This window comes from Oreochromis aureus, linkage group 17 (assembly GCF_013358895.1).
Source record: "Oreochromis aureus strain Israel breed Guangdong linkage group 17, ZZ_aureus, whole genome shotgun sequence".
In the NCBI taxonomy this organism is placed as follows: Eukaryota; Metazoa; Chordata; class Actinopteri; order Cichliformes; family Cichlidae; genus Oreochromis; species Oreochromis aureus.
In genome coordinates this window covers 5699512-5718430 of record NC_052958.1, presented here as the reverse complement: position 1 = coordinate 5718430, position 18919 = coordinate 5699512, and the positions used below count along the sequence as shown (strand labels likewise).

Genomic DNA, 18919 nt, shown 5'->3' with positions numbered 1-18919 from the left:
AGGGGGGTCAATTGGGAATTACTCTAAATCTTGTCTCCGATTTTCTACCTCACTGTCATAAATATGCAAAGCACACAAGGACACTCTCAAGGCAAAAACCATGAAATGAAGTCTTTTCTATTTCCTTGCTTTCACCAGCCCCATCCTCTTCTGTCCTGCCCCATCTTCCCTCACTCTGCCCTGTAACCTCAGCCAGTGCATTATCTCAGGGACACTGACATCAGCCATGTGGAGAGAAAGTGGCAGCTCTTGAAAGCGGAATGATATTATTAAGTGGAAACATCTCAATTCTCGAATTAGTGGGTTTTTTTCCTGTTCTGAACGGCTGAGCCAACTCAAAATATGTCGGTACCTCAAACACACCGTTGTAATTAACTGAATTTGGTTTATAAAGTTGTGCCAGGATCTCTCAGCCTTACGATAGACTCCATGTAACATCACCACATCTTAATATTTTTTTTCTTTAACAATCAGAGTACAGCAGGTGACTTGTAATGATAACGCTATCTAATAACGCAGGTGTTAAAAGTTCCATATCCAAGGCGTCAGCATAGCTAATGATTAATAACTCTTCATGGGCTTTTTAGCAAATTTATTCAGGAGGAAACTTGACAAATGTCTAAAGGCGCCTTCATCCTGCAATTTCTGTAATCTTATAAATTTATTCCAAGCCACACTGCGTGACATGGATCAAACAAACGTGGGTAAATAGTACCAACTGTATGATGCACTGCATCTACACTAGTGTGGTCATGATAACAGCTGGAGGATGCATCATACAAAGAAGATTCTGCTGCTGAAATTCAACTACATTTCCTTCTTTGTTGGAGTCCCAAGCATGTTTTTTTTCTTTCTTTTTTTGCATTTATTACCACCATCATTTCTGTTTAGACTTGTTTTTGTTTTTCTGCTTTCCCTTGACAAATGCCCATGTGTGGCTGAGCAGCAATTACACTGTAAAAATTGTAATTTTATTCACGATGGCCATCTTTTGTTTGTGATCAGACAAAATCAAGAGTGAATGCCCATTTTAATGCCTTTTAAGGCTTTAGTCCAAATAAAATCAATTATTTTCCACCAAATCAGTCTGTTTGTGGTATCTTGGTGTCTTTAACATACAATTTCCCTGCTTTTCACTCATTCACACACTGACAGCAGTAGAGCTACCATGTAAGGTGCTGTGACTTTGGATCGAGTGTTTTGTCTAAAAAAGACTTTCAGAGCATGATTAGTGGACAACAGGATCCACAAAGTAGACTACAGCCACGTTTCTCAAAGAACCACCAGTGACGATGGTTTGTAGGAGGCATGGATGCAATTTCTCTCCCTCTCTATTCCTTTCTTCTTGCCTCCTCTGATTTGGATAAAGGAATAAATAAAAGAGAACTAGGGGAGTAAACACAGCTGTAATTGGAATTTTTACACATTTTGTCTCCATTTAAATCACATCAAAATTGCTTCCTGTGGCAGCGACTGATGCTTTGGACAGCAATTGCGTGATTTTAACAGCATGGCAAGACGAAATTGTCAAATTTTTTTGCTTTACCATAAAATAAAACCTTTTATTGCTCTGCTGCTGATGAAGACCTTTAAGAGCAGAGAAACAACAGACAAAAAGAAAAGGTAGTGGCAAGAATGGAGGAACTTGTGTGTTAAGTACTTTCAAAAAAAGAAGCTTGCCTGAAAGTGGACTGCAAAATGGCAGATATGAGGGCTGGGACAGGAAAGGGAAGGAAACAGAAGAAAAGAAAATGAAGGATAAAAGCATTCAAACAAGGTATAATTTCCTATCCATAACCAAAATGTCTCTACTACTTATTCATTTTCATATGTACCAAACCTTGGGGCAGTACCTGTAAAACTAAAGCTTTTATAAGTATGGATGACTATAAACATGCCTCCAAGCAATCTTCAGAGGTGTAGGATCATTTGTATTTCATTGTCACCCTTTTTTCCACAGCTAACTCCCACTGAGTTGAGGAAAAGCCTATTAAGAGCAGTTTGTCTAAGAGTGCAGTGACTTAATATGCTTTAGTATTTCAAAATGCCCCTATACATGCCACCTACGCTCTCTCAAGGAAACCACTTATGAGCATTTTAATGCAATGCAGTGTGTGTGTGTGTGTTTACGTGAATGCATGTTTATGCATGCATTTCTTGAAAGAAGCTAAGAATGTATACATACTATAGTTGGAGCTGTAGCTTATGCTGTTGTTGCTCATTTTATAACAAGGTATGTGTGCTGTGGGAGTCATGTCATGTCTCTACATTTCTTTTTGCAAGAGTCTCCATCTGCTCTGCAGCGAAATGCAAGTGCATGTGAATTTTTTGTATCTGCCTATCTCGCTTTATCACTGTATTGCCAGTCGCTGTCACTCGGCCTATTAAGGCCTTTACACACCGGATATTTTGTGCGTTAAAATACTTCTCTGACTCATCTATTCTTAATGCAGTCATTCACACCGACCGGGTAATTGAGCTGGACGAATGTTCAGCAGTTATCGCTTTGAGCCAAGCTCATTTTTTTTGATGGGAAAAAACAGATCTGACCAATCAGGCCCCTGAATTTGGCAACAAGTGTGCTTGTAGCTTAAATTGTGCACTGGTACTTAATAAATAGTAATGCTAGTTTACCTCAGACACAAAGATAGATGCTCTCCAGGTCAATCGGCTCTCTGAATTGATTTTTCTGCCTCCTCAGACGTGGCCCAAATTGTGCCAACAAGACCTCAAATTGTGCCACTAACATCCTGAAATATGTAGAAAAGCGGTTGTGACACGGCTTCAACTCCTGGATCAAACCATGAAATTCTCCCTGCTTCTTACTTCTCATGAGAACTGGATGAACCCAGAATCTCAGTTTCTTCCTTTAATTGTTTAGAAACATCAGGACCAGCTCAACATCACTTCTTGTCGACTTCATTTTTTTTCACAGTTTGTCATTTGAGGATGAATTACAAGACAAGTTTGAATCTAACTGACTTTTTTCATAGCTTGTTCAGTGAGTAATGGCCTTTACCCCACTGACCAAAATGAGTGAGTACTGAAAGAACAGCTAGGTTTAGTTTGTTCAAACAATGAGGGTTAGTTTCTGGCAACAAATTTGCTAATTGTTTAATTTAAAACAGAAAGTTTAAAACACAGAAAACATTGAAAGCTAAGTAATAATTTAAATCCACAAGTCAGACACACACAATATCAGTTTGCAGAGTTTGGCTAACCTTAGCAACACTAGTAGCAGTAGCCCTGGCTTCTTCTTAGTTACATCCATGCTAGCATCCACAACTTGGTGTGCATTATATGATTATAATCAACAGCAATCCATATAATCAGTTACATTTGGCTTCTGCTGTTTGGTTCCAGTTTAGTTTGACACAGAGGTATAAACTTTGGCCATATGTCTTTTTTTCAGTGGCCACGAAAAGGAGGGACTGTCAACCAACTTCCTGTTGGTAGGAGGATTGCAATGCTAACTAGCTAACAGTGGCAAACCACACATTTTATATGCTACGGTGTTGTTTAGTGTCTGTGTGTAAAAAACATTTTCATAGTAGAAGAATTCAGTATGTGTTGTCGGTCGCACAACAAGTATCAAATGTTCACAAACTGTTGTAGCTACCGCGATATCTGTTATCATATGCAAATATTACACTACTTTGTCAAGGTTAATGTACTACACAAGCATGATGTAGCATACACAGTGTACGTCATGAATGTATACTACCTAAAGTATTCAAAATGAGATACACTAATTCTCCCCTACTAGCTTGAAGGGCTTTTCAGAGGTGATGTGTCAACTTTATACCCGCCTCCCTTTTTTTGCCATTATTTTTTATGATGCAACCATTAAAAGGTTTTGGCACACACAGACACACACACCATTAATAGCGCCATTAATATAGCAGCATTTAATGATCTTTTCCCAAGTGGGGATACAGGCTATGTTTTCTTTAAGCTAGCAAATAGCTAAGCTTTAATGCTTTGTCTTTCTTTTATATTGTGAAGCACTCTGATCTAAACTTCACTCACATGAAATATAAAGCGTGTGCATATAATATATATACTCATCTTGCAGTATGCAAACCCATCACACACTAATGCTTTGACTGCTTCACCCTGGAGCCATCATTGCATTTCTGGCAGCACTGGTGGTCCCTTCCCACTTTCCTTTTACAACATCTAGGGCTATTCAATAAAGAAGCTTCGGGGAGCTCTGAGGAGCAGGACGGAAAAAATAGAGTGAGCATTCAATTCTGCCTGAATTATCCCAGGGTTTGTGTGCTCACCCTGATAAAAGAACAGAGAAGAAATCTATGGCTTATTTAAAGGCCACTGCGTTGTGCTCAAATCCGTCTCTCTCATACAGGACCTAAATTTTGCATGCCCGTAAGGAAACAGCTTCTGCACTTTACAAGTAACATGGCACATTGTTAAGCGTGACACTACATGCTGGGATTTCTTGTTGAATTCCGAGGCCTATATGCTTGTACTACAGCGGGAATGGGTGGCAGCCTGAATGTGACCATTGACGGAGTGCGTGTCCTCACACAAAGGTCGCGGCTTTCCGCTGAGAGCCCTCATTACTCCCAGTTTGTCAATAATGTGTCAGTTTAAACCCTTTTGAGTGCAAACTCTTAGCGTCAAGCAGACGATTTTTGGAGTATTAATGGACTTCAAGTGTGATATTCTGTTGTGGCGAGAAGGAGATTACAACTGCTGTGGGAGAAAGCCATTTGGCTCGTATTTTGCGAAAATCCTGTAAGCAGGGGGAAATTTGAGACGAAATTAAGGCACAATGGCTTCTAGAGATGACACAGCAGAGAAGGAGAGTAAGGAGGGAGGAGGGAGGAAGGAGGGGGAGCAGGAGGAGATGGGATGAAACATTAAAATCAGATCTTTACAAGTAAAAGGGGAGCAAAAGGGAAAAAGAGCTTCCATCCTCACGGTTTACATTAAGTGGGGGAAAAACTGATGTATACCAGCAAACCTTGCATTTAATTAAGCAGGTCCCCTCAGCCTCTTTTTTTTCTATTGGGGAGCCAGCATAATCATTTCATATATGCGGCGATATCATCTGCTTAATGTGCTATTTTACCATAAAGTTAAACCTGGGCGATAAATCTCGCTGTGCTCTCCATTAATAGATGCAGAGCCTCGCTGAATAATGTGTGCATTAGATTAGATGCACTACAGAAGTGAACCACCATGCAGGGAGAAATACTTCAAGTTAATCTCCCTTGGTGGTTCCCGAAGGATGAGAACTTAGTGCCCCTTCCCTTGGCTATAGGTGTAGAGTGGAGGAGGTGTGTGTGTGTGTATGTGTGTCTGCAAATGGGGAAAGGAGAAAGATTGAAAGATGGGCCGGAAGCCTGCATGTATATTCAAAGGTGTGTTTCCCTCGTAAGCTTCTGATAATTCATTTCAGTCGCACAATACATTCACACGCTCCGAGTTCACACCAGAAAACCTCAACAAAACTGCTTTCACGCACACACGCTCCAGCTGGACATTCAGAATCGCATCACAATTCGTATTCATTCCGAGCACGGCGCAGGTTGAAATGCAGCTTTTCAAAGACATCAACACATTTTCTACTATATCTGCACAGTTAAGATTGGCCCCAGAGAACCCTTGCATTTCTGACATTACATTCAGTCCTCATTCTCTCCCCTTTCCTCCCTTAACATACTCCTGTTCCCTGATTTCCAGCGTGCGTGAGGAGTGATTTGAGGTGACCTCATTACAGAGGATGACAATACAACAAAAGAACGGGGTTATGAAATCGAGGAATTCTATTTCCACCCTCCTGGCCATTCATCCCCTTGTAATAGTAGGAAGAGGATTCATTATTTGGTACCCTCTCTCTGCAATCTTGTGAATTTGCATACTCTATGTAGATGGGTGAACGTAGTGTGTGTCGGGCTATGTGTGTGCGTCATTCTCCTTAACTGTACTTGTGGGCATGAAGATAAAAGGTAGATGGGGTTAAATCAGGTGGGAGGTAAAGATAAACCTGCAGGATATTAGTGTAATAGTGTGCTTGTTTGTGTGTGAAAATGACAAAAATAAAGACAGACTAGAAAAGTGACAGTGAGTCTCATGGTGTATATATTAGGTCTAAGTATATAAATGTATACATCTGTGCCCCAAGTTTCCCCTTGAGCCCTAAACACCTACTTAATAACCGAATCATTGACGCTCTGCATTCCTGTGAACTCACAAGGGCGGGCGAAGTTCCTCGTGAGGGTCAGCGGACGTTCAGCCCTCTGGTCAAACGCTTAAAGCTGAGTCAACTAAAGTGCAGACGTAAAAGCAAATGTCAACCCAGAGGCCCACAGGGCACTGTGAGTCGAGTCAACAGCACAAAAATGGGCAGAGAGAGAGAGAGAGAAAAGAAGAAAGAAAGAGGAAAACTGAGAGAGAAAGCAATTTTTGAGACAAATTACTTGCAGGTTTATAATTAAAGCTACCATGACGCACGTTGTTTAGTTCTGACTCCAATGCATAACATGAAGCAAAGCAACAAACATGTATCAGATCCATTTATTATCTCTTTCATTATCCATTAGGAATGTTTTGGACAATTAGTAAAATTTCATGTACTTTTTTGACCCTGTGACAGACTGGTGACTTTTCTTTGGTGTACCCAGTGCCTCTAGTACTATGACAGCTGGGATAGGCTCCATCCCATCTGTGATCATTAACTGGATAAGTGTAAGAATGGATGGATCTAGTTCTTGAAGCTTTGAAGACAAAGGACAAAAACTATGGAAGAAATCTTAAAGACAAATACCAATGAGAGAAAAGAGCACTTTAAGCAATTAAGGGTCTTACAAAAGCTGCAATCAAAACAATTCAGAAGACACTTGCTGATTTTTGGATTTTGAGTATGGGTAATAAAATAAAATAACCATCATACATTTCTCATAATTGAAGCCAGATGCTCGCTAAATACAAATCTTTAAAGCTGCTTTAATTTAACTTTTTTAAATAAAAAAAAAAATCTAATATAAAAGTAGCCACATTTTTCTAATGAAGCTGAAGAGAATTGTCATTAATCTTTCTCTTGGCTCAGATCATCATTTAACTGTTTGGCCAGCAGCTTTAGTTTTTGTCTTCAGTCTATCTCATTGCTTATATACAAGGGTCGCTGTAATAAGGCTGACTTCTTCTTCTTTTTTTTAATTTGATCTCTAACACTGGTTAATGGGGCAGCTGAAGAGACCGATATATCACTAAGGATGCGATAGAGACCAAGTGCATAAAAGGGAGTGAATGCTAATGGCGACGCAATTCTAAATTAATGCTGCTTGTTTTCATTTTCCCCCAACTGGCCTAAAATGGTTTTTGTGTTGTACTGTATTAAATATTGGCAGTGTTCCCCTTCAAAGAAAGATTAAAGTGTACATAGGGTCGACACTGTCTCGATGGAGCCAAGGGGTGGAAGGTTTCGGGCTACTGTTAACTGCTTTGACCAATAATTTTCTCGTTTTTTTTTTTTCGGGTTCAGTGGTCTCGGTATCTCGTCTCTGCTTTCCGCAGATGATGTGGTTCTGTTGGTGTCATCGAGCCATGACCTCCAGCTCACACTGGTGTGGTTTGCAGCCAAGTGTGAAGCAGTTGAGATGACAATTAGCACCTCCAAATCTGGGGCCATAATTCTCAATTGGCAAAAGGTGCCCACTTAGGGTCAGGAACAAATTGCTGCCCAAAGTGGAGAAGTTTAAGTGTCTTGGGGGTCTCGTTCATAAGTGAGGGAAGAGTGGAGTGGGAGATTTACAGATGTCGGTTTATCAGTTTATCTCTGTCTCTATTCCTACCCTCACCTATAGTCGCGAGATGTGAGTAATGACCAAAAGAATGAGATTGTGGATACAAGCGGGAGAACTGACGTTTCCCCAACAGGTGTCTGGGCTCCACATCAAAAGGAGTCAGGTGAGGTGGTTTGGGCATTTAACTACCATATTTCGTAAATGCCTCTTAAGTTGCATTTTTCAGGCATGTCCTAAAGCAGGGGTCTCCAACTCCAGGCCTCGAGGGCCAGTGTCCTGCAGGTTTTAGATCTCACCCTGGGTCCACACACCTGAATCAAATGATTAGTTCATTACCAGGCCTCTGGAGAACTGCAAGACATGTTGAGGAGGTAATTTAGCCATTTGAATCAGCTGTGTTGGATCAAAGACACATCTAAAAACTGCAGGACACCGGCCCTCCAGGCTTGGAGTTGGGGACCCCTGTCCTAAAGGGAGAAAGACTGGAATCAAATCCAGGATGGGCTGGCTTAGGAAGGACTGGATAATTAACTTGTAAAAGGGGGAAACATGCATCAGTGCACTTGACAGAGATGTTTAATATGCACTTATGTCCTAATTAAAATCTATTAAAACAACTGCTGTGAAAATGGATTCAAGTTATTACATACCCCTCTGATGCAAAAGTGTTGAAATATTCTGTTTACTTTTTATCAGATTCATCAAAGCAATAATATGATGCCTCCGTCTCACTGCACATAAAACAGCAACAGCTGATGGCTGGTGATGACATGGCGTGTCAACAGGAAATGGAAAGAGAGCCACCCCACCTCTTCTGTGCCTTGTGTCTCTCACTTTGGTTTCACTTGCTCTCAAACTCATGTGTCACTCCAGAAGCTGGGGAATTAGGTGGCGGTGGCGGAGAGGAGAGAGTGAATGCTACTACCGGCACCCATAAACTAGTTACATGTGCATGTTTGCGTATTGATATGCTGACAGTGTATGATCCAACAAAACATCTCCCTTCCCTCCCGCAGCCTCTGAACGCGAAGACGTACTTCGACATCGCCCAAGGATTTGTTAATTAGCTTGCCAACATCTGTCCTCTCTATGCAAGATGGGATTAGAATACAAAAAAACCCAGAACACCCGTCGTATGATCACCACCTTTTCGCAACAGCACCCATAACAACAGATGTCAACCACCCTCCACCCCCACCGCAATAGCTGAGAGGTAAGGAGAATAAAAAAAAGAAATGACTCATTTTTTTTATGTGATCCCTCTTTAATTGACGTTAGCATGTTGTTGAATAATGCATGCCCTTCTTTGGTAGAGTGCTGCAAAGTGATAAATTGTGTATGTGTATTTGGGTGTAGGTGGGTATGAATGGGGGTACAAGCTACTTTGATGTGAAACTCATATCCTGCTTGTAATGTCCTCCAGGGGCCAAACGGAATTGATAAAGGGATAACTTTTGCTCTTACGGAATGATTATACTTATAATTAAGTTGTACGGGACAGATCCTACAGGAGATGAAGAGGAGGGTGAAATGGTGAGGAGTTCTCTCCATTCATTTTTTCTGCTGAAAGCTTTGGGTACACAGAGCTCAATGTGGTCTCCCCAGACATTGACCAATGAAGTAATTACATTTATGTGAGTGTGTAGGATTGATTCATCAAACAACGCTTGCTACAGAAAGCTTCTGATTTAATTGGGGAGCGGATGACACATGCATCTTCCTGTGATAACAGATCATTTTTTATCAAAATGAAATCACCCCCCAGTATTATATATGGAATTCAGTACAGCCCTGAGTCAATGATATACAATTTGGTCTATAGCAATTACACAATTGCTATAGAGTCGCAATTATTCATGATTTGAGAGGTGCAGGAGGTACAGTGCCATTTGTTACTTGGTGGACACGACACCAAGTAACAAATCTGTAGAAATATCTCATCATTGATTTTTCAGCTGTTAATACAAAATGTACATATGCTCGTAATGTATGTGCAAAACATTTACAGAAATTAATTATAAAAACTTTTCCCCGCAATATGCACACCATAACATGTGACTGACAGCTACATGATTGGAGACTCAAAATCCTAAGCTAATGGCAGTGGTTGAGAATGCTTACAAATTTCCCACCTGTGGGACTAATAAAGGCCATCTTATCTTATCTTATCCTAAACAAATAATATCACACTGCAAAAACACTACTTTAATTTATAGGTTAACATGCTGCATAAAGAATCTTAGGCACATTCATACTCAAGTCAAGTCAGGAAGTGTACTTCAAAAGTTAAACTGCTCAGTGCAGCATTTTGCAGCTATAGCTGGTTATTTTCTGCACACCAGCAGTTGAAAATTCATTTTCTTCTTCTTAAATGCTAGCACTCTACATGGGGTAACTGTTCAGTACAAAAGGTAATAATTCAATAATTACCCAATTAAAAAAAACTAATTGATTCTAATTGATTGGTATCAGTACAGACCAAAATTGATGTAACACAGTAATACGGAGGAAAAAATAAAGGAAAACTGATTTAAAATGGTTGAAATTAATAAGAGTAGTTTGGTAACTTAATGCAATCTGCCAACATTGTTATTACCAAACATTTAAGATGATACTTACATGGTAATATAATTACATAAGATCATCACAATATTTTTGTAGCTTTTTTATTTTGAAACTATTACCCCAACATTACCAAGTTATAGTGCTATCCAACCCAAATACAATAAAGCAATGACAAATAATAATTCTGCCCTTTGTAAAGGTCAAATCCTTAAAATTTAATGTTATTTCATTTTTCTTAAATGACTTAATCCATTTTTGAAGTTGTTCAATCAATAAATTGACAAATATTTTGAGTTTTAAGTTGATCGATATTGTATTTATTATCTATAACAATGCCTTTCACAATCTCTTCATAGTTGTTGTGAGCAAATTTTAGATTTTTAAGATAAGTAAACAGGTGAGATTGGTTTGGATAAGGAAAGGAGTACTTTGGGGGGTCTTTACTGAGATATAACAGTGGAGACAAGACAGGAAAGCTGGGAGAGAGAGCAGAGGGTAGACATGCTGTAAATGGCTTTGGGGCAGATTTGAACTCGGGCCTCTGCCATAGCCTTGGGTCAGTACACCGACACCAAGGCAAGGATTTCTGTCACTAAGACAATCTGTTAACTTTAACCGGTTTAAACAAAGTTACATATTTTACCTGCTCTTTAATATTCCCTGAACCGAACAACACAAAGCACATGAAGCACAAGAATAGAGAGCTCAGCAATTACACCTTTTTACATTTATGCAGCCAAACTTTTCAAACATTGAATAGTAAAATAGGAACTGAGTTTTACGGACAATTTCCAGTAGCAATGCAGACTGATAGTTTGGAAAGTAATTCATTCAGGTTGTAAGATTTCAGATTTCTGCACCCATTTCAGCAGAATAAATGTAGATGGATTTAAAGAACTTGGCCCCGGTTAAAGACACAGCTATGAATGGTTGAGAAAAATCATATTCACACAGGGGCCATCTGGTCAGCGATGGCTCTGAAATTATGCAGATTGTGTCTTTTTCAGGAGGTAATGACTGACAGTGTTCTGTTTTTTGCCTAAGATTAGATTAGATGTTTTCTTCAGAGTTAGTCCAATATCGTATTAAATTATCAGAGTCAAAATGTGTCATTTCTACAAATGGCACTTAGCCATTTGTACCATCTGAATGCATTCCCGGATGATATCTTACACGAATAGAACCCAGGGAGGAGTTAATGGCGTGAAATAAAAAGAAACTATGACTCTTAACTGAATGCAGTAAGCTGGCTGCCTACAGTACACTGGTAACGATGGTTGTCACATCACATACAGTGAAATGTTGCCCATAGGATCTCTGCTCAGAAGTTGTAATGAGCTCTTCAAACCTAAAGAGGCAGGCATAACTCGCATGTTATGCTGTCGCTATGACAATGGAAGGGTTTATCACTGACAGTGGCTTGTGGGGAGAGTGTGTGCACTGAGGAGTGGGGTGGGTGGGGGTGGCACTGAGATAGCAAGAGTGCATGAGAGAAATAAAAAAAAAATCTCCTCCAGCATCCCATGCATGCATAAAGAGGCATGTTTCAGCATGTCTAGGGGTATCAGCAGGAGTTAGACTGCCGCAGCTCAGTGAACACTTTCAGGCAACATTTTCTACTGTATTCCTTGCAGCAGTACTAACCTTCTGTCCCACCCTTCTGCCTCTCACACTCTTTTCTGAGTTTCCTCGCTTGCATCTCTGCCTCCCTAGCTGTGTCTTGCCCATCTCTCCCTCAGACTGTGTCACGAGGGTAAAGAGAAAAAAAGAAGACGAGGATCTCGTTTTACACGACAGGGCCCCAGAGGTGATGGCTGACAAAAGAATCTAACTTGCACAAACCACAGCAGTGTATTTATTCATATTTCTGAAAAATAAAAATACATCTCTGCAAGCAGCTAGTGCTGTATGAGTGTACTTCTAGACCAGACCATCAAACATTCAAGTAGTATGGCTTTTGGAGTGTCTAGAGCACAATTTGGGGTCACAGAAGTGCAAGGCTCGCTAAAACCATCTGATATTAAGAGAAAATATATGAGGAAATTTATGCTTCAGCAATTTTTAGGAGACACCCGACACTTCTTTAAGTGGTTTAGTCTGATTGAAACTGGCTAAACACAATATGCAAAGCAGTTGACGCAAAAATGGCAGCGGTCAGCTTAACATGCTAGTCGTTGGGCACAAGACCTGGACAGCAAAAGCAAGCATGTATATGACAAGGGTTTTAGAGTAGCAACTTAGATGGCCTAATTCAATGTAAATTTCGTCATGAAGTACTTGAGCAGTGGTGTAAAACTGTTTAGGCTTCTATTGCTTCCATCTTGATTGGTAATACTTACTTTGGTAATAATCAGGGCAAAAGTGAAAGCTTCTGCCCATTTTAAACTCAGTGTTCAGGCAATGGCAATGTTCTGGAAGATGTACATTGCAGAGGGACACACCTGTACAAGAGACAATTCTAGCTGGTGATGACTGGGGTCTAGGCTGTAAAGTGAGTAGTCTATACCATAAAATACCCATCAGTAGAGATGCTCCATCATTCTTCTGCTGTTCACACAACTGTTAAAAGGTAGAAAAATACATCTATCAAATTAACATCTTGCATTGAAATTTTGTTAAAGATTCCAGGAAGCTTTAAGAGACTCACGAGAAGCTAAAACTGCAACAGTTCACCTTAGCTACTTATTTCATCTGACTGCCTCGTCTCTTTCTAGGCAGAAACATCCTCCTTTGTTTTCTGTTTTACCTGCTGCTGTAGTGTGGGATAAGGATTATACACTGAGGTTTTTAAATCCCAACTAATGTAGACTCCAACATTCACATTGCAAAAAGAAACTCCAGTGGGAAACTTTACTGAGTTTCCAAGCTCCAATGAAACTTGCTGCCTTCAGAATTTTATGTCACATCTCGAAAATCTGTTGGATTAGAGAGTGGCGTTCTGACTGTAAATGAGTAACATCAAGCAAACAAGCACATTTATCAAAGGAGAAATGTTTTATATGTTACAGTTTAAAATAATAGCTGTACAGAGGATACAACTATTTGGATGTTATTAGAGGGTATCTCTAATAACATCCTAACTAGAGAGACTTGTATCCCACCCAGAGGACATGTGAAGCCATTTAGGAGCTGCCAAAAATCCAGTTCCACTAATGGCCACTTCAGGCTGGCTCCAAAACTCCAATGTTACAATGCCCCAACTTCATGACAGAAATAAACATATTTACAGCCTTGTACAACAAACAGAACTGGCCTTTATAGCTGATGTCTTACATCATGACAACTGTCAGGGGATTTATTTTTCACAACTTACCAGTTCAAATTACATTAAGATTGAAAGTTGGACATTAGTAGGCCGCTAGCCCACCAGTGGGTCCCGTTATATTTTCCATATAATGTAAAAAGAATGACAAGAAGAATGTGCTGCAGTTTTGTAAAGTGAAGAACTAGCGTTTTATTTGCAACTTATGTCGCACTGATTATCAGTTATCTTAGTTATCTGTGCAACGTACCCATACAGTAGCAGTAATTGCTATCCAGGTTTGATAGCATTAGCTGACTGGTGTTAATTCTAGGCTGTCATCTAAATGACAAAAGAATGGTCATAGTTGTAATGTTAAGTTAAAGCCTTCAAAGCAGGTCTTTGCAAACCAGTGGTTGATGTCACAGTGGCTATATTGAATAAATGGAAGAAGATGAATGGCTGGCTGGCAGGATGTATGGATGTATGGATGTATGGATGGACAAACGGACTGATGGGAATAACCTGGGTAGCTGAGTAACTTTGTTGTAATAAAGGTGACATGAATGCATAAATTTAATGAATAAACACCTGAAATCAGAACTTCTACTGGCTCAGTAAGTAGTGTAGCGCCATAGTGTACTGGGTTACATATTAGCTTGGCAAATAAAAGGTCACTGGTTAACTCTTTGCCAAATAAACCACTCCCCTTTGGGGCTGTGTCTGGAAAGGCATCTGGTGTAAAACTTCTCCAAATCAAATATATGGAGCTATGGAGTGTGTTTATATACCGCTCTACATTTAATCACTAGTTATTATTGATCTCTGGCTCTCTTAAACAGCAACCAACTAACCGGTGGCAGCAGATGGCTGCCCCTACATGAGCCTGGTTCTGCTGGAGGTTTCTTCCTGTTAAAAGGGAGTTTTTCTGTCCCACTGTCACCAAATCACTTGCTCATAGGGGGTCATATGATTGTTGGGGTTTTCATCTTTTTTTCTCTGCGTTATTGTAAAGTCTTCACCTTAGAATATATAATGCGCCTTGAGACAATTGTTATTGGGATTTGGTGCTATTTAAATAAAATTGAATAGAGTTGGAATTGAACCTGCGGTGGTGACCCCCTTGCAACAAGGGAGCAGTTAAAAGTGGCTCCATTGGATCAGTTGTTAATGAGCTAAAATGATAACAGACATTCAGAATGTGACATTTCATATTGTTATTTGTGCTGAGGAGCATCCAGTTTAATATTCCTTTAGTAGACAAAGAGGGGTAATGTAGCAGCTTTTTGGCGGCATTTAATCAGCTGCATAAAAGAAGAAAATGGAAAATGTTTTGACTGCAAAATAATTAGAGGAAATGTGTGCTATGACCCACAAAAAGGACATGGAATGCAGAAATTCATTTTCATGGGTGACTTGGAGGTAAAAAACAAAACAAGAAAAACCAAAAAGGTTTTAGAGCCATAAATACATTTACCTTTTTAACTGCATTGTTTTATTTATGTATTTGTCTATTCCATGATATGTTTGACTTATCTGGTTAGTAATACTTGCTGCTTCTGAGACTTCATATGTGCCTCAGGAAAGATTAAGGTTACCGCCTTGTAGGCACAGTGGTAGTTTTTCCATTAAAACAGGAAACCTTCCTCATCCACTGGGCTACACACGGTCTCAAATCAAATCTTTACTGTATATTTCTTTTTCTCTCTGCAACAGCAGCTGCAGATCAGTTTGTTTCTGCATCCCAAAATGGTTGTTGGAGCAGCAACAAGCAACGCTGCAAGATAAATGAGGGCAAGCACAATGTAATTTCCATATCAATCATAGTGTCAGCAGCTTAGGTTGAGGAGAAGGAGAAAGGGAAAGAGGGAGGAATGGAACGATACAAGGAGAGGGAGAAAGGCAAAGGCTGAAAGTATGAAAACAGATGCTTTTGTTGTTACATACATACTCCAGCTATTATTGAAATAAGCCATTTCAAACCGAGGGCAAAGTAATGCACCGCGAGGCGCAGAGCCAAAACTCAGACCAACCGACTGACCGAGCCACCAGGTGTCTGACTGACAGACAATCCTTGAAACTATTTCAGAATCTCAACTGTCTCTTGCATGTGGGTGCAGACTGAGTGCAGCTGTCATTTAGATCATAAACGCCCCAAAGATTTATCTTCTAAAAACATTAACATTGAATTGTGGCTGTCAGCATGTATCTCACCGGGCCTTGATGTGGAGATGGTGTGGCTGACAAGCTGTGGGCATGAATGGAAGGAAAAGGAGGAAGAAAAGGACTGAGAGGAGGCCCTCAAGGCCCCATAACAAGTTCTCAAGAGTTGGGCTGGCGAAACTTTGCGCCGGTGTTATCTTGTTAAGCACGAGAGTCACTGAAGGACACCAGACAATTGATTGAACGGAGTTGACTTCAGCACAATTTCCTCTTCGTGGCGACATGCATCAACCAGGCCACGGGTCCCTATATTCTGCAGCTTAACTACCTCTCAGGCCTCCCACTGTGACAAATGGCTTCTGTCTCTTCTAATGTAATATTTGTTTCTACTTCTGAGAGCCTCTCGGCTACTCTGCGGCAAGTCTGTCTGCCGACTGCTTCATTGTGTTAGCTGACTTTATTCCCCAACCGGCTGTCAATTGGTGGACCGTCTGAGTGTTCTCGTCTGTCTGTCTTTTGTCTCATTGCTTGCGCGTCCTTTTTTTCTCTCCCAAGCTCTTTCTACTGCTCCCCTGTCAACCCCTTGCTCTCTCTGTCTCATGCTCACCATTTCTCTGTCTCCCATGTGCGCTATGTCTATCTCGCTTCCTTCCCCTACTCTCTCATTCTCATTGCCTCCCTGCCATCCTGCTCCCTCTTTCCCTCTCTCTCTGAAATCTCCCTCCTCCCCCTATTCCTTTCTCCACTTTACCGCCATGTCTTTGCTCCAGATGCTAGCTGTCTCAGCTCCGTGGGCTGAGTCTCAGTGATGGGCCCCTGCAGGAATTCAAAGCACCATTCTGGCATTTTCTTCCAAGCAATTGCTTCTTGCAGTAATAAAGGGGAGTAGCTTTAGCATCTCGGTCTGAATGGGCTCACTAGCCCTAGGCAAAACAAGCACAAGTGCACATCCGCCAATCCTCTCGGGGCAGGAGCACATCGTGAGTCTCTGTCCGGATTTCGACCCAATTAAGCCATCTCACGCAATTTACAGAATTGGTTTCAAAAAAACGTACCATTAATCACATTTTCTCTGTCAAAAGCTCAGAATGAGGCTCCTGAATAAGAAAATCCGCATTTTTATTGTCACTGGAGAGCTGGACGAGAAGTTCACATTTGCATACCACGTACAATTATTATACACAAACAACCCTTTTCTTTGAGCTGTGACCTGTTGAGCCCTGCAGTCATATACTACTCGTAACATGATATGTAAATATTGCACATGTGGTTTTAATGGTAATTAAAGTCACATCGACACCAAATTAATTCACGATGGGACACGGAGCATTTAAGGTGCAATTAGCCATGGAGGCGGCTACGGTGATACTTTGCCTAACTGCAAACAGCAAACACTTTGCAATTTGTTTTCACATTAAGTAAATGTCACAGCATATTAGCATGCCATTATGACATCTATGTTTTGTTTTTTTCCCCTTTACACAGCAGAGTCTGCTTACAAAGGTGCAGGTGGAGGAACAGAGAAAAAAGGAGAGGCTGTTGAAGATGAAGCAAGGAGACAAGGAAGAAGCTTTGATGAAACTTTTACTGCATCTCTGTGTAAACAACTTCACAAACTGTTGTAGCTGCTAACTGTTCTGGGGCCATGAAAGCAGCTTTGGAGGAACAGGTTGTTCTTACTAGTCAGCATCATCTCTGTATTTTGCTTGAATATTCAGTCACTACATGTATGCAGCACACAGTGTATGTGCATATTTTTGTATTTTGTATACCTAAAATCAATATTATTAACCAGAAGTCCAGAAATAAACACCAATAATACCGGAAATAGAAGTACTGGGAATGTAACTGAGTGTTTACCTTCATTTGTGAGTTTTATGTCTAAAAGGCTTAAATAGAGTATTTACCTAAAAGGCCAGCATTCATTAATTCAGTGACAGTGTGGGAGAGCAATGCATCTGTTACTTCTAAGCAGTTCTGTTTGTTATGTGTGTTTTGATGTAAATCTACTGATATTTTTTTCAAGTTTTTAAGAAAACGTTGGTTTGATGTTTTCTTTTAGCAGAACTGAGCCCCTTCATGCTAGTAAATCTATGAAGTTCTACTAAGGCACAGAAGTATCTTGAGTTAAATGCTAAAATTGGTTTGGTAATAGTAACAATATCCATTTTCACACATGCACCAGAGTTCTAAACATTTCTATACAAGTATTTTAGTATAGCCAGATGTCAGCTGCAGCCCTTCTCTTTACCTGGGTGTTACTTACCCTGAATTATCAGGTATTACCTCTTGTGTGTAGCACCCATCCAGTTTATGGCTACAGCTTGCTAACCAAGCTTTTTACTGTTTAATGATAGCCTACTAATTCATGTAAAGAACAACTTCCGACAATGCCCTAGCCTTATTCTCCCTACATTCTCTGAAATTCAAATGTGATGTTAAGTACAGCATCTTAATTTAGTATGTTAGCATGCTAATATTTGCTCATTAGCATACAGCTGAAGCTAATGGAAACATTATACACTTTGCAGGTATTTAGAGTACCAAAGTTAGCAGCATACTGTTTGTCTTTCCAAAATTGTAATAAGAGCCCACCCTTAGCTGCTAAAATATTTTGTTGTGGACCAAAGGGGTCACCTAAAATGGATGCAACCAACTGCTTGAGTATTAGACTCCCATTGCTCCCCATAAAGTCACAGTTGAACCTAAGCCAATGCTTTGATGCAGTCTCAGTAATACTTACATAAAATGAGCTTTACAAACTAGCAAATAAGCTATTAAATTATGATTTATTAACAAGAGTATTTATAAAGTGGTATCACAGTCCCAAATGTGCAAACTTTTTTAAAACTTACAGGATGATAGATTGCCTTAAAGAGAGCCAAAAGTACTTACAGCACACCAAACATTGAAAACGTACTGATCATTTCCACACAGCAGATACCATCAATGAATTGACACAAGTGCTACACATAAAACAGAACAAGGAAAAACAGAAAATACTGCCTGTGGCTATGCTGCCATATCCTTCCACACACTAAAAAAGTTTCCATATCCACTTAAAATTTGATACTCTAAGTTGCCAAAGCCTCAATATTAGTTCTTCGCCTTACTAAGCTCGACACTTCCCATCAGTAGCATGGTCATTACGTGATAACAGCAAACGCTCCTCCTCCCC

General features: G+C 40.2%; 1 protein-coding gene and 1 long non-coding RNA gene across 4 annotated transcripts in view; one reads left to right on the top strand and one right to left on the bottom strand.

The window, feature by feature from the left end:
* The window catches only part of tafa5a (TAFA chemokine like family member 5a), a 158050-nt gene that overhangs the window by 132967 nt on the left and 6164 nt on the right, over window positions 1-18919 (bottom strand). The gene's annotated exons all lie outside the window — the stretch shown is intronic.
* Window positions 1713-17552, top strand: LOC120433816. Its single transcript, XR_005608784.1, has 3 exons — window positions 1713-1777; window positions 8789-8985; window positions 17227-17552. It is a non-coding gene; the product is annotated as an uncharacterized LOC120433816 (long non-coding RNA).